Here is a 17,056-nt window from a genome sequence, read left to right as displayed (position 1 = left end):
TACTTACCCGCAGTCGCTGCAGTAGATGATGGTCTGTGTGTTTGGAGAACCAGATGCACGGTCCAGATAGGATAAAAAATTGAACCACTTAAAGGCCAACCTAAAAATGTTATACCCGTTAATGTGTACGCCATTTTTGTTGCTACAGCCACTTCACTTGGCACGACTTTTCTCAACCGTAGAATTCCACCATATTCTTACCAAAACACCTAATCTGCGGCAGTGTGCAAAGCATATAAGGGTAGCAGCAATGCATTTATTAATTTCCTGCCTGGACTGTGCGTCTGGTTCTCCAAACTGGAAATGCGCAGGAAAAAGTCTGAACTATCCATTTAAATCGATGGATTTGCAGTCGTCCAGTGTTTACAGCATGGTTTAAGCATTGGTAGTCACCTGTCACAATGAAAACGTGTTGCAGCGATTCAATTGTTTATCGTCAAAGTATTTTTTGTTAAAAGATGTAGATAATTAACCACTGTAGAAACATGCCAGTGCAACAGGCTTGAAGTGTTGATACACTAATGAAAATATGGATATTATATTCCAGTTCTGCCAATAGATCCCCATAAATCCTCCACACGGCTACTTTAAAATCAAGAAAAGCTTGAAAAGTAAGAAAGAACTTGGGGCATCAAACAATGTTTGCATGAGGATACTTCACTGCAGACACACTGTTTGGTTAAAATAAATACTTTTGAAGGCAGAATTTCGCCTGAGGTAGACCTATGCCTTGAAATGATAAAAGAGAAATTAACTATTTATTTGGAGCCTAACAGTGTGCAGAACTCCTTTCTGCCATGCAGTGAAGTATTTTTAGTCTTCATCATTTGACTCCTGGATTTTCTGGTTGATCAGATTTCTCTTCCTTCATCTTCTTATGGTGGTTATTTAGTGTTCTTGGGAATATTATACTTATTTTCAAGTGCTTTGTTATATACTAATATACATGTTTGTCTTTAATTTAACTCCAATAAAAGTGTATTCAAGTATAGATGAAGCATAGTCATATTTTAAGAAAACAGAACATAGTTCAGTAAGAAATAAAATTTATTTTGAAATCTGGTTTCTGCTGATGCTTTTCATCCACCAAAGCATCAAATCTGGACTAAATATTCATTGTAATAACTTTTATTTGTGGGTAACTTGAAGTCTTCTCACGAGTCAGAGTGATTTATGGACTGATCATGTCCGGGGGCGAGGAAAGTAATTAACACAAGCATGGGAAATCAATGGCACTGCCTTTACTCTGTGAAAGAACTCCCTCCGTTGCTCCCTCTGCTCTTTCTTATTCTGCACTACTTGTTGCAGATGTCTTCTCCTCTCTCTGTCCGTCATCGACAGCAGCACACAGATACAGACACTCGATGGCTTCAACTGGAAGAAAAGGGGAATTATATACTGAATGTGATCCAGGCAGCATTATGCTCGGGAAAACCTGCAAATGAGTTGCATTATTAATGTGATTTTGGGGACACAGGCCCAGAAAATGACACCTACTATATGCATGAGGGCTCCGAGATTAAAACTCATCCAAGCATCTTAAAGTGTGGGTCCGTCGGTCGTCATCGGTGTGAATTCTGAGTGACGGGGCACATCAGCAGAGGCCGGGAGCACAGCGAGTTCAGCTTTCAGTCCCTGGGCAGACAGGAAGGACTCTCAGAGAGAAGCTCCCAGAGATTAAATGACCATATTTAATTTATCAGCAAACTTTCACTGTTTGCAAAAAAAGGTATCCGGTGGAGTTTTTGGCCACTTGTAGCTGACTGACAGCTGGTAGCAGAAAGGTGCAAAGAACTGCAGCGATTCACCTGAAAGAAGGTGACTAAGACCGCAAGCAAGTGAAGGCAGACGTAAACAATGCAGAATTTTAAATATTAAAAATAAATTATTGTTTATAAGTGTTTTAAGAGATGAAAAACAAAAAACATTTCCTACATTGTCAAAAAAACAAAACAAGTTATTTTAAAGATAAATTCTTTAAAAATACAGATAATATACAGTTTATATACATATATAAATACATACACACACACACATATATATATATACACATATACACACATACATACATATATATACACACACAACAAAATTAAGTGCATTCCTGTTAAAATTTTAAAAAAAGCTAAATTAATAAATGGTATAAATATAAAAAGAGGGGGAAAAACAAATAAACAAACAAACAAACAAACATGTGGCAGCGGTCGAAGGACACTAGCAGCTTCTCCATCAAATTTTTACATCAAATTTAAAGTTTAAGTGTAAGAAACTGAAAGCTGCCTTCATTTAAATTCACCAATATGATGTGATTTTTTCCCCCCATAGAATTCACTGTAATTTAACATTCAAGACCATTACGTATTGAATAACACTGTAAAAAATGTATATATAATAATACTAATATTAATTTACAAATTTCAACTTCTATTTTATGGGAAATGTTTGTAATAAAAGTAATTATCCTATTTTAAAGCCATTTGCACCTAATGTAGAAAAAAACCCTTTTATATAATACAGTACATTTCTGGGGGAATTTTTTTTTTTTACATTGTAGACAATTCCTTTTGGAAAGAAACACTAAATGTAAACATAACTCCACGGGGGTCCAAAGAAACCAATGTTGACTAAAGTGCTGCAATAAAGCTTTAAAAGCCTTTTATTCTACAATATCTGCACACGTCAACCACAGTCAAAGTTTGGAAAAGACGGCTATAAAAAGGTCTGTGATGAAAGAGGTGCTTCATCTGCAAAATATGTCAATCATAAGGTTTGAAGTCATTTCCTATAGGTGTCTATATACCGGGCTGCATTATTCACTTGTCACTCATCAGGAAATCGTTGATGCGAGTCTTTTAGACATTTAAATAAAAGGATCAATTATGTCATTTTTTTCCTGGACGGGGCGGTCAGATAAAATAATGGCCTTGCATACTTATTACTACATGTACGGAAACACGTGTAGTAATAACACACGTGTTGCTCACCTACTCGAGTCTTTTTCTTTGATTTCCACTGTAACCTTGCTAAGAGATGCACCCTTGCACCTGCACAGAGAGATGAATTATTAATTAAACAAAATGAGTTAATTTAATGACATTTGCCTAATCAAAAATGCAGCTGTGTTCATGAAAACTTAAGCAGAGGCCACCTTTTCTCTCAGAGGCCTAAGGGCTAATATCCCTGTCATTTCTACCTATTCATTATACATACGGCTGTGCAATCAGGGTAACACAATATAAGAAGATTTATTCTCTCATAATGTTTTCTTTAAAACTTTGTTCAGACTTTTAGATTAGTTTTACCATCATGTGGAGTCATTTTAAAGTGGAAATTCTGGGCTTGACATGAGTTTTTCCACACTTTTTAACCATCAAAGTAGTGCTACCCTGGATACCACCAAAACATTGTATTTTTAAACTTTTATTACATTTTGTTCGGAGCTCATGTGGCATTAAATTAACCCCAGGGGAAAAACATCAGATTATGAATTAAGCGCTCCTCTTAGGATAGTGCGTCATTTAAAGTCATTTAGAATTTAGGAAACTTAAAACCTTCTTCTTGTCCTCAGGTCAAACTTTTAATGTTTTAATATCAGAAATAGGGTTTTTTTAATCATCTAATTTCAAGATATATTTTCAAGATATTTCAAAATGACCACGGATAGTTCCTTACCATGCTGTTTGCCAAAAAAGGGATAATTACTTTTATTGAATTTTGGATTACCTCATGAAAATCTATAGCATCTGACCCTGTGCTACAATGAGGTAAAGTTATAGGTGTGAAAATCAGGGATGCATGATATTGGATTTCATGCCGATTTTTTTTACAACTCATTTAGCCAATTACAGATACCAATTTTTTTTCCCGCGCAACTAATACCCACAATCAGGGCAAATTTGGCCAATTTCCCAATTGACATAATAAGTAAACATAACCTGTGTTCACTGGGAACATGTGAAAAGTGCAACTGTACAGCAATTAAACCCAAATTGAATAAAACTGCATGTACCTTACAGACTGCTGCTTAAATTCAAATTTAACTTAAAACAGGAGCCCAATATGTGACTCAATCTGCACCGTGCAAACAAAATCACAAAAAGTACAAAAAATATAAGCAGCTTCGATGTTGGATAGTTCATCTTCAAGCCAATATCCGCAGATACCGATAACATGACGATAATATCATGCATCCCTAGTGTAAACCTAATTTCACCACAGCATTTATCTAAATGGGAACTAGAGCTTCCAGACAACACGCGGTTTGATGCTAAATGGAAGCTGAGCAGTGACTGCCCTTGGGAAAATGAGCTGGAATCAAACTACAGGATCAGTAATCAGACTGGAACAGAGATGATGCACTGTTATTGCCTGTTGTTGCATGTGTGTAATGTTGTGTATGTTGGTCAAAAGATGAGGTTAATTTGGGGTTAATGTTATGTTATGGTTGAATGGCCCTTTGACCTTGATTGATTTGTTGACTGACTCACACTTGACATTCACTTGATCAGTGACTTGACTGATTGCTTGGCTACTTAAAAGGCAAAGTCACTGGCTCTGCAATACATTTTGTTAGCTTACACGTTTATCCAAAGAAACTTATGATACGCCCAAAAAGTGCGCTCAAACGTGTGGTTACAACCCATAAATTGCAAAAAATCATGCGAACATGAACTGTAGCAACTATGCTAAACTGCCACAAACAATGCTGCTTGAGATGATGGACCTCATGCATCAATGCTTTCTTATTTTTTTCCCTCTTATTTTTGTTTTGACACTTGGGATGGGCGTTTTCAATAAACCTGCCAACTTGAGGATCTATAACGTTGACGATCAATTAATCGCTGTGTTTTTATACATACTCCAAATTGTATAAAACATGCATACATGGGAGAAAATAAAAGTAATATATACATATATAAATAATGGACACTTTTACTTTGAAAAGGAAGCAAAGAGACTTCCTGTCGATCGTAAAACTAACTCAAGCAAGATTAAACTGTAAAGACAACATCAAGGAGTTCAATGTTATCTTTTAGCCCCCGAAGAGGCATGAGGTTAGTTTTAACAGTAATCCTGCATATTTAAATGTGTTTTGTGTATAAATAAGCTTTGGATAAATTAAACTCAGTAATTCATGCTAGAAAGGTTTGATACATTAAGCTAGTTTTGCTCAAATTAATACTCTTGTATTTCTGTGTGTTTTATAATTGTTGGTGCAACTTTCAGTTTGCAAACTGTAGCTTTATCCAACTTAATTCTCAGCTCATTGGCTTATTGACGTACAGCCACAGAACTGAACGATCGGCGTGTTTCAGTTCAGTGAGTACTGATATGCATTCATAGACAAATTAAAAAATACACAGATTGATTAAAAATTCCATGTGATCGATCAAATTCTTAACAACCATTAATCAATCATCGATCATCGATTAATTATTCCCATCCCTATTTGACACATAGCAATAAGAGGAAAAATAATGAAATCTCATTTGGGATTCATGAAATGTGTGCAACAGCCAATACTGTATTGGCTACAAGATAATGGGAATTGATCACATTCGATCTGAATTTGGATGCACATAACGGACAATTTGCAATTAGCACAAGCAAATGTCTCAATAAATCCAGAAAAGGGCCGCAGACTTAGGTGCACTGTGCAAACAGCAAACCAACCTTTTTGACATTTGACAACGATAAAAATACGTAAAGAAAAAAATAAAGGTAAAGGAAATAGGAAAAAAAGAGAAAAAACCAAAAAGATTACGGAACATACTGGAGACTGACGTTTAAACTTAATGTAGGAAAAAAACAAGAAAAACCCTATATATATATATATATATATATATATATATATATATATATATATATTTATATATTTCTTCCAGGATTTAATGTTTAGACTGTAATATATATATATATATTTATATATATATATTACAGTCTAAACATTAAATCCTGGAAGAATCGTTACTTTATGCTGTTCTTGTGGCCTCAAAACTCAAACAAAGACAAAATAAAACACATAAAAATACTGTTTCATACATGTGTCAATGCTCAGTTACAAAAGAAAATGGACTCTGTCAGTATTCAGTGTCATAATCAAAACGCTGCACAGGGAACATAACAATGCAAATAGATGGAGATGAAGGTAGTTTTCGTGACTGCATCCACTGGAGACTAATCTCTGGCATTTCTAGGTCAAGTGGGGACTTGAAGTGGTGTGAACTGAATTCATTAAATCTAATCTCCCGAATCAGATATTACCTCAGGATGTGGTGTAATATATCACATTTGTTTTGATAGCTGAAGGTTGTGAAATGGATTGAAATTCCTGCAACTTTCTGACATATTTGACGAAATTGCTCAGATTACTGCAGATGTTTAATATGATTTAAAGTAAGCAAGAAGAATTTTAACAGCATTTGTTGGTAAATAAATCACATTTCAAAGGACATCGTTCAATTATCGTTATCAGAAAATTTAAAAAAAGAATCAAGTTTTTTTTTTTTGCCCATATCGCCCACCCCTAAAGTCGAATATAGCAGTAAAAAATAGTAAAAACTCCAATCGTTATCTCACTTTTCCACTTATTTTAAACACAACATACATTCAAACCACAAAAACAATATAGAGCACCTTTGTTATGCAGTAAACCAGCAATTTATTAACATTATGCAAGTAGAGTTTTTCACAAGGTTACTGTGTTTTTTGTGGAAAGCATGCACATACGTGAATCGCCTTCAAAATAAATGCGCTGCGGTTGTATTGATTTCTAATTTCCGGGTAACCTCAGGTGAAAGATTAAATGTGTGAAAAGTATAAGAATGAAAATAAAAGATTGCAGGGTTGCAGATGGAAAGGGAGGCCGGCCTTGAGTGATTCATCCATTCACCCTGGTGTTGGTTTCTATAGGGAATGCATGTGATCTCAGTTTTCCATCTAATTGCTAATTGAGCTGAAGGGGAGAAGGCCAGGTGCCCATAATGAGAGAGCTGCAGTGGCCATTTAAAAAGGTGTTTCTGCAGCGACAGAGAGGAATTCGGAAGTGGGGCTCCAGTGTGAAGGAGCTGCTTTATTCCACAGAGCTGAAAATGGCATATTTCAAGTGTGCGGACGAGGCGTACACAAAGAAAGAGTTACGTGAATTCTATGTAGTGTTAATTATTTTTAAATCAAAGCTTTAATATGCAGCCTTTGCACATTAATAATACATAATCTGCGTTATTATAAGACTCTTTGTTTCTGGATTAAGTTGATTACATGCACAGTTTTCTGATCTTCCTGGTGCATACTATGAAATCTATGTGTATCTGGAATAAAGTGTGTTGTAGTTACATTAATGGAAGGCAGCAAAACTTAATATGCCACATAGGAGACCTAATTAGAATCATTCAAAGTTGTACAGCAGATGTTGTAATTTTTCACCATCTGCTCCTCCGGTTTCTGCCGCTGCCGTGTCTTCATGGAGCATGATCACCGCCGCCTCAGGCAAGACGTCATCTTAAGCTCATCAACATGAGTGACAAGTGTTGAGACAGGGAGGCGGGATTAACAGCACTTCCTGCCTCAAGGCGAAAAAGGCTACTTTGATCAAGTACAGGACATGGATGGAAATCCTAACAGACGATGTTCAAGCTTCCTTTTTTTCTTGTCTTCTTCTTTAGCCCCGAGTTCAGTAAAGTGTGTCATGTGAGAACTGCATCTTTAGTTGATATCTCAGTTATGCAACAGCACAGTCTGATTCAACTATGTGATCAGATATGCTGTTAAAAACTTAGCTGTGGCTTCCTCCCAGTTTCCACTTTGTTTTGTTTTCTAACTGGACAGAGCTGGAGTGTAGACTAGGCCTGGGCAATTATATGATCGCGATTAGTGTATAAATAAAATAAATTTCAGGTCGATTACGGTGATCAGCTGTGAGCATATTTTCTCGCTCAAACATGTCGGAAATGTGCGTGACAACAGCCAATCAGAATCAACCTTTTCCTGCTCTACTACTGTTTGTAAGTTGGCAACGGGGTAGGAATATGTAGGTAACAACGGGGTACCTACAAGTTTTTGGGGTCATTTTTGACCTGGCAGCTATAAATTATAAAAAGAAAATATCATGCCACAAAAAACATAAAAACCATGACCGTATACATGCATGTATGCATGCACGCTTGCTAAAAAATTATGTCTACACCTATGCAGTACCTTTAGTAATAAAAATAATCCGCTACTTTACTAAAACAGTAAACCATTTCTGTGTGTTGTAATAAAAACGAGTGGATTCCACTGATTAAATCCATTTTTTGGGGGGCGTTCCCAGTGGCACACCTAGTAGAGCGCGTACCACAGAGGCCCAGTCCTCGTAAGCGGGTTCGAATCCGGCTCAGAGCCCTTTCCCGCATGTCTTCCCCTCTGTCTCCCCCTTTCACTCTCAATATCTGTAATGTCAATAAAGCTACAAAATGCCCCAAAAAATATCTTTAAAAAAAAAAAAATCCATTTTTTTGCACTGTGAGAGGGAAAACCTTGATATTCACAAAGTTTGTGATGAACGACAGGTTGTTTCTTCATGGGGTTTCAATCAAGCTGCTTTATTTAAGGGGTTTAGGGAGGGTGGGTCATTTTTGAAAGTTAAGACAACACAAGGATTAGAATATTTTTGAATGTTCTGTATAAAAGGGAAGCCTGGCAGGTAAAAGTTTGGCTGCCACTACTCTAAAACAATCTTTAGCAGTGAAAATGGAAAATGAAATTAATTTCACCCTCACTTTTGTGCTAGACATTTTTCCGAGAATCGTCTGAGCCTCAGGCCTCTGGATGGATACATCATCTCCTGTGTCTTGCATATGACAAAAGCCAATCATGGCTCTGTGATGCCTAAAGACATTAATGCACGAGGCCAACAAGTAAGAGCCAACCCTTGGTTACGGTTTTTGCCGTTAAGTCGGTATCCCACTCGCTATCCTACATATTCATGGCTTGATAATGTCAATACTGACTCACACTAGATGTTACATTTTGTTGATGTTTAACATCAGCAGCACCGCACATTAATGATGTGTAACATTATAGAAAGAAGGGATCTTGTTTACATCCCTTCTTTTACACTACCACTCAAAAAGTTTGGGGTCACATAGAAATTTCCTTATTTTTGTAAGAAAAGCACTTTTAAAAAAATTAAAATAACAGACATACAGTGTAGACATTGTTAATGTGGTAAATGACTATTTAAGCTGGAAATGGCAGATTTTGTTGTAATATTTTTTATATATTGTCATCAACCATCACTCCTGTGTTCCAGTGGCACATTGTGTTAATCCACGTTTATAGTTGTTGAAAGGCTCATTGAGCATTAAAACACCTGAGCATTATGTTAGCACAGCTGAAATCTGTTTTGTGCTGATTTGAGAAGCAATAAAATGATCCTTCCTCAGGCTGGTTGAGTATCTAGAGGTAAAGTTGGAGATTTGTACAGGTTAGTATTATTATTTATACCCTTGTCAATGTCTTTAGTATACGTATTTTTTATTCATCTTGTAGCTTATTTAATGAAAACAGTTTGTTTTCATGGAAAACAACACAGACGTTTTCTGTGTGACCCCAAACTTTTGAGCGCCAGTCTATGGTTCCAGTTGTGATTCAAATCATTATCATTATATTATAAAAAGCTGCCAGCTGGTTGCCCGCCCCCTTTGAAAGACATTTTCAAATGAAAATTCGACATTTAGATCAATAAGGGGAAAAAAATCAAAGATATGCAAGATTTATTCATCACACACCAACAGCATCAAAGTGAGGAAACACGTTTTGGATGATTTTCTTCATGTCGGGTGAAAAAATTGATGACTGAACAGGAAAGCAAAGGAAGGGTAGCGAGGGAAGAAGCATCAAGGAGAGAAGGGTGAGCTAAATATCCTTCAATCAAAGCTCTTTGTTGATTGCTTCTCATTGAGGGGCGAGTGAAATGGACAGGAGGGAATGAAAGGCAGTTTATTTGTGCTTTCTCTCCGTCCTTCTCGGGTTCTTTCTCTCGTTCAGCCAGGGGACTCGTCTGGCCGTGAGTGAGCAGCTGAGTTGGGAAAAGCATCAGAATCCATTTATCCACACCATTACCCGCATCAACCAGCACCACACAGAGTTCACTCTCCAATCTCCAGTCCACAAGATGACACTTTGACCTCTGGCAAGTGCTGCCGTGTGATTACAGGAGAGCAGAAGCAGAGAGAGACAGAGCTGAAAGTTCAATGTTGCCGAGGTGAAATGAACTAGAACTTTATGAAAAGACAGAGATGGATATTTTAGTTTAGTTCTGATGGCTCTGTGCAATAATAAAGACAATTCTGCATATCTTGGATTTACTGAATAGTTGTGAATATAACAAAAGCTCCAGTTTTCTCTCAAAAACTCAACTCCAATATGGATTTAGACTGTGCATTGAATCAACAAAATATGGATTTAATGCACCATTATTTTCCCCATTTACATAAGGATAAAGTAGTAAGCAGTGCTGGGACAAGTCCTGCATTCAAAACCTTTTTTAATTTAAAGTATGCAAGTATTATGATCTTAATTTACTCAAAGCATGAAAAGTATTCGTAGATGTAAGGTTATAAGCCTGACCTTTGGCTTACTTATTTAAATTTTGTGCTGTGACTGAATTTTTGAATGTGCATTGTATTTTGTATGCAGCCTACTTTTGAATGCACAATTTCTTTTTTACGAACTTAAATAATAAAGTACCGAGATATATGATGCATCTGTGGTGTTTTGATTTGTAGGCCTATTTATTCTAAATTTAAAATGTTAAACACATAAGTAGCGGAGCCAGAAATGATGAATTTGGGTTTTTCCAACATGAGCGTACACATACTTCATAAGTCAGTCTGTGGGTTTGACTCTCATTGTGGAGAAATAAAAAGACTGAAGTGAGAGGAACAGACTGAGAATTTTCTCTTATTTGACAAAACAATTCTTGATTAAATTTAATTTTGTGGACACAGTTAAACAGCTAAATCGCAATATATTTGTATCACAATACTCACAATATCGCAAAATGCTTAAAATCGCAATAATATCATATCGTGACTGAAGTATCGGGAAAAAATCGTATCGTGGGGACTCTGCTGATTCACACCTCTTGGGACACCCCAGTCAAAAACATGTGGCAACGCCACTGAAAAGGAGTTTTCTCCAAAAGCATAACCTACAAATACTTTATATGTGTACGAGGTGTTTTCAGATGAGGCAAGAAATGAGTCGATCATTTCGTCTTTGAGTTCTCCTCGGTGCTCCTTTAATTGAGATGTATAAGATATTATGTAAAAACTTCAAGAAACTACTTAAACTTTTCCGAGCAGAATCTGCAGGCTCTTCACCTCCCAGCCAATTAAATTCTAGTGAGGGTTAACATCGGGGTCACAAATTAATAAGGGCTTGGGGCGTTTTTTGCCCCAGGCCCTGACATTAATAATGAGCTGGGGAGATACTTTTGGGGCCTATTTCACCCCGTTCACAGTGGTCATAATATTCATGCATGAATCTGACTGCTGATCCCTTGTGGGCTTTTAAAGGTGATTTTTTTTTCATGCATTGCTGCAACTATTTTCGATCTGAACACAAATGGAGGAATTGAGATTGCTGCTGCAAGATGCCACAACAAAAATGCACCAAAGTATGTGATGTGTTTATGGCAGTTAGGTTGGATGCATCACCCCCACAAGCACTGCTGTGGTTTAAAAACAGCTCTCCAGTGGTGGTGGTTTTCTGCAAAGTGAGAAAGGTTACAAGTTTCTCTGTGGGGAGTTTGTGTCCAGCTCAAGTGTTTCTTTTCTCTCTCTCTCTCTCTCTCTCTCTCTTGCTCCCTCTCTCTCCTCAGGCTTTGCGACTTTCCGGCCCAAAAGACATGCAAATTGATTTCCGGTCTTGTATTGTCACCCTGTTCCTGCTCTATCCCCCCCTGTGACCTTGTGGAAAAAGCAAGGATTGAAGATGCATTGAGTCCAGATTGAAAAGATCAACAGCTTAAAATTGAAGAATGTCTTTTTGACGATTGTCCATTTAGGAGCAACCTTGTACTTACTGTCAGTAGCTGTCAAAGCCTCCATACATGCCGGATGTGGTGCGCACATTTACATAATAGGATATTTTGCTCGTGAATGCGCAGCAATTGCAAAACCTTTCAGCTGCTTTCAGTCGTACCACCTATATCCCCTCAATGGATATATATACAAAGCCATACATGACAGCAGTGTTGTTGTTGAACGCTTATAAAGAAGGTTTTTCATTGATGGTGCTCATGTTTATAAATGCAATTTGCAGCTAATGAATGTGAGCGTCCTTTATTTTATGTTTTTAAATTATCAAAATACTTTGACCCAAACACTAAAAGTAATAACAGGAAATGTCAATTTGTTTAGCTGCTTATTTTCACATGGTAACAAGTCATTTATCTTCTTATCACGAGAAAAAAAAAAGGTGTTTTTTGTGTGATAACAACATAATTAACTTGTGATGGAGATAATGGCATACAAATAATAATAATTGCAAGCACTGCCTGCAAGCTTACCTGCTGTAGTGTGTTAAAATGCAAACAATATTGTTTTATCATTGTATAATAATTAATTGTTGATTATTCAGGCATGCATTTACACGTTTTTCCCTTTATAAATCACTAGCAGGATTACCATCTCTTCAGTCAGGTGAGTTCGTATTTTTTATAATATTTTTCCTGAGATTTAACAACACACCTGACGTCAGTATTAACAGTAATGAAAGGATCATCGGTGTCGATGTGTTCGAGCTGCGGGTAAATTAAATATCGGCAGTCGAGCTTATCGCCGCCGCTGACTGGGTGGAGAGGATCCTCATGTAAATAAGTAAACAGAGAGCAGCATCAGATAAAGGCTTAGCAGAGGATAAACAAAGCCCGGGACCTCCCTGAGGGATGCAGAGTCGGCAAACGATTTCTCTCTCTCCTCTTCCACCTGAAGGAAACAACAGATCCTGGCAAACAGCATTAGCCAGATGCTCGCTCTGCCAATCAATAACACCAGGCCTGAAGTTATTTCTCTTTTTAACAACCTCTGCACTCTGAGGTTACTGCAGCAGGAAGCAGTGTCAAGGGATTACTCCCTGCAAGTAAAAGGTCGCAGGTTTGACCTCTGCTAAAACCCCAAAGGCTTTCCAGTAGGAGTTGTGTTGTTCCAGTTGTTTCCATCGGGGGTTAACAGAGGGTTCTTTTACTTCTTGTAATGGAGTTAACTATTGTCTAAGGATCTGCAGCAGATAACAAAACAATAGAGAGTTGCAGCCCTAAAACCTGAAACTGAATTAGCATTTTTTTTTTCATTTTGGTTCCCTCCTCTCAAATTGTAAATGGACCTGCACTTATGAAGCACTTTTCTAGTCGATTTGTGACCACTCAAAGCGCTTTACACTACAGGCTGTTCTCACACACACATTCATGCTGGTGGCAGAGGCTACCCTAAACGGGACCACCTGCCACCATTGGGAATTCATTCATACACTAATGAACGGGAGCAATTTGGTGTCCAGTATCTTGCCCAAGGATACTTTGAAATGTAGGCTGCCATGGTCAGGGATCGAACCACCAACCTTCCGATCAGTTGATGACCGATCTACCAACTGAGCCACGGCCACCCAAAAGTCTCAGGTTGATGGGTTTTGGTTAGATGCCTGAAATAAGGTCTGTAGTTAATATAACTTCTGTGATTTTCACATTTTGTTCTGCCTCAGTAAAAAACCCCACTTGAGAATTTTAGAGCTTTTATGCCCATTAAGAACGGGAATTGCTATCAAGTGGTATAATGGCACTACAGGGGCTGTAATGGTGGTGATGCTGAAGTCTTAAAACCGTGATGTAGCTCCTTTAGATTCTTTACGGACTATATTATGTTTACAGACTATATCATGTTCATTATCATGTGCAATATATCTGAATATTACATCCTGTCATGTCATCTGCACTCTATTCACTTTACTCCTTAAACAGTTTATTTATTTATTTTTTTATACTGTAATATTTATATTATATATTGTTACCTATTTTGTTCATTCTTTTTCTTATATTATCCTATAATGTGATTGTTTTTGTTATTGATCTGTAACTTTGGAGCACTCTGGAATGTCAACAGAACAGAATTTCCTTCAGGATAAATAAAGTTCTATCTTATGTTATCTCAGCTTTTTGCTCCTGGTGTTTGCATTCATGCTTCAAAAATCAAAAATGTGTATAGGTGTCATAAACATTTGTCTGCAACAAAGTTTATTTTCTAATCCATGGAAAAATCCCATAGGCTGTGTCAAGGGAATATCTCCAAAAATACATAATTACTTCAACACTCTATAATTTATTATAATATATCATAATTATAATAATTTAACTGCCCTGGAAACTGGACTGACAGTGTTGTACAAGTCCCGACTTGGCAATGTTAAGTTTGCACCGATTAAAAGTTTTTCTTTCATAGAAATTTTGAAGTTATCAGACCCAAAAAATAAACTACTTTCCAAAACAATTTCAAAAAGATATATACATGAATGTGTTTATTTGTTTAGATGAGCTGCTCCGAGGTTGGATTCTAATCTCATCCCCGTTTAAGAGGAGCTGATAAAAAGTAAGTAATTAAATTACTGATTTAAATGATATGCAGAACCAAGATACAGCAGATATTGTAGAAAACATTAAAATTGTTTATCATATAACGCACATGTCACAGACACATGACTTACTTCTTAGCCTGCAAAAGTATATATGCAAATACAAGGCTCAGATCAGTACTGCATACTGAAAAGATTGAACACAGAAAGCATAATAAAGTGCCAAAAGTTTCAATGCATGTATCAAACACATGATCTTATTACAGGAGAGGACTGAACTTAAATCCTCAAAGCTACTAGCAGAGCTGCATAGGCTCATTCAACTGACACAAATCAACAGGTGACTGAAAAACCACTGCCAATGCAAAAAAAACATAATTCAGACTCAGAGTTCTGCAGACTCACTGTCACTGCTCCCCATGTCTGCAGACATCAAGAATTCAGTGCACATGGAAATCAAACGCAGCATATAATGTGACCTCCATAACATCAGCCACTGTGACTGCACAGCAAAGAGTTAAATCCTCACAGACAGCCACAGGTGAGCGTCACTGTGAGCGCTAATTATTTAGCAGAAGAAGCAGCAGTCAGTACTGCTGCATAATGCACGACTTTAAAGTGACGCTGCGTGCCGCTACCAGTATAAATCAAACGTGATAATTAAATCACACACTCACCATCTAAAGGTTCCCGCTGTGCCTGCAGCGCGTGCATGTTAGCGAAACGGAGGCCGCGTCACATGATGACCTTTCACCTGCCGCAGGTAATCACGTGACGTAAACTAACTGATGGCAACCAGATAATTTAATTTGTTACTAAAATTATTAATAATTGTTAAATGCGCTTCAAATAGCCACTGTCAGGCCCTCACAAAAATATGGCAAAAAACAAAATTAAAAACAAAAACTAGAGAAACAAAATAAAAAATAGATAAATCAAAATAAAATAATGAAAAATGATCTATAGAAAAATAAAATAATGATTATTATTATCATCTATAATAATAATAAATATCAGAGACATAGAACAAAAAAGACTAATAAATAAAATAAAGAAACAATAAATAACACAAAAAATAGAGAGAATTAAAATTATAAAAACTTGATAAAAGGGCACGCTGGACAACTGTAAATAATAAAGATAAACCCAGCCGTGGCTTGTTGTGAAGTTACTGCACCGTCAACACTTAAACTCTAAAATCTTTTTCTGTTGGATTTCAGCTGATGAAGATTCAGCATCAGGCATGGTCAAATGGTGCTCAGCCTATATGTTCATTGGAGCTAATGAGGAATAGGGTGAATCCTGACATTCTGTGCCCATATTGTTTTTGTCAGCTCTTTTAATGTAATGTAATTTAATATATTTGGATTTCTCATTCAGCCCTGATTTTTAACATGAGAGTGCTGCAAATTGTGATTAATTCCCTCAAGTAAAGTCTGCATGATTGCAATCCAATGACAATGAGTGTGCAGGGAGGGCTTAAAAAAATCTGATATTCCTTTTCCACCGACATGGAATGGACTCCGTTCCGATTTCTGCACCTAATTTTGAATCGTTCAAAGCATTTCCACTGAAAATAAATTGGTTCAGATCTCAAAAAGTTTGGATTAAAAAATATATTTAAGGTTTTCAGTGGGCGTGTCTAATTCTACAAACTGGAAAGAGAGTCTTTCCCTAATAGAGTGGCAGAAACAGTGTTATATACACATATAATAATATCTGCTACGATGCTACCGTGTGTTTTTACTCTCTGGATTGACAAGTCCACTCTGTGCTGGAGGTTTCAGGTCTCTTTTGCAGCTTTTGATGTACACAGAATCTTTGTGAATGTTTCGGGAAGAACACAGACATTACCTTCTGTAGAAGAACGTAAAAAACCTTTTTATATGATAAACTTTGCATTAGGGTTGTCAAAAGTATCGATACTCAAAAAAGTATCGATACTAAAACGTTGTATCCAGATACAATACTCATTTTCCAAAGGATCGATCCAACAACTTATTAAGCAGCTAAACCATACAACCTCAAAATATTGTTCTTATTGTTATTGTTTATTGTATATATTTATTTTTTGCACTACCTCAGACCTGAAGCTTGTTGTCATAGTTGTAGTTTCTTTTTGCACAACTGTTTTTTATTATAAATATTTAACCTGTGGTTCTGTTCATTTTTACATGTTGCATTTTTCTTGTTAATAAAAATATTTCTGTTAAATTTTGGGGTCTTTGTTTTTATCCTTGTGGTATCGAAAATGGTATAGAGTATCGAATATTTTCTGAGTATCGGTATCGAGTTGAAAATTTTAGTATCGTGACAACCCTACTTTGCAGAGATACAAGTCAAGGTCAGACATTTAAGGGGACATTGACATAAGAAAAACACATTTTTGAATGGAAGGTGGCTTTAATGTTCATTTTACGAGATGAAAACATCTGTAAATAGGCTT

The 17,056-nt window shown here is 36.7% G+C and overlaps 1 long non-coding RNA gene across 2 annotated transcripts; it reads right to left on the bottom strand.

Moving 5' to 3' along the window:
• Nucleotides 1–1,112: 1,112 nt before the first annotated feature.
• Nucleotides 1,113–15,335, bottom strand: LOC131962146 (uncharacterized). Of its 2 annotated transcripts, XR_009389914.1 has the most exons (4): nt 15,288–15,302; nt 2,985–3,044; nt 1,498–1,808; nt 1,113–1,374 (listed from the first exon to the last, which is right to left on the bottom strand). It is a non-coding gene; the product is annotated as an uncharacterized LOC131962146 (long non-coding RNA). The 2 variants fall into 2 exon arrangements; XR_009389915.1 differs by lacking the exon at nt 2,985–3,044 and having other exon boundaries at nt 15,288–15,335.
• Nucleotides 15,336–17,056: the final 1,721 nt, after the last annotated feature.

This window comes from Centropristis striata, chromosome 23 (genome assembly GCF_030273125.1).
Source record: "Centropristis striata isolate RG_2023a ecotype Rhode Island chromosome 23, C.striata_1.0, whole genome shotgun sequence".
Classification (NCBI taxonomy): Eukaryota; Metazoa; Chordata; class Actinopteri; order Perciformes; family Serranidae; genus Centropristis; species Centropristis striata.
This window is presented reverse-complemented; position numbering and strand designations above follow the sequence as displayed.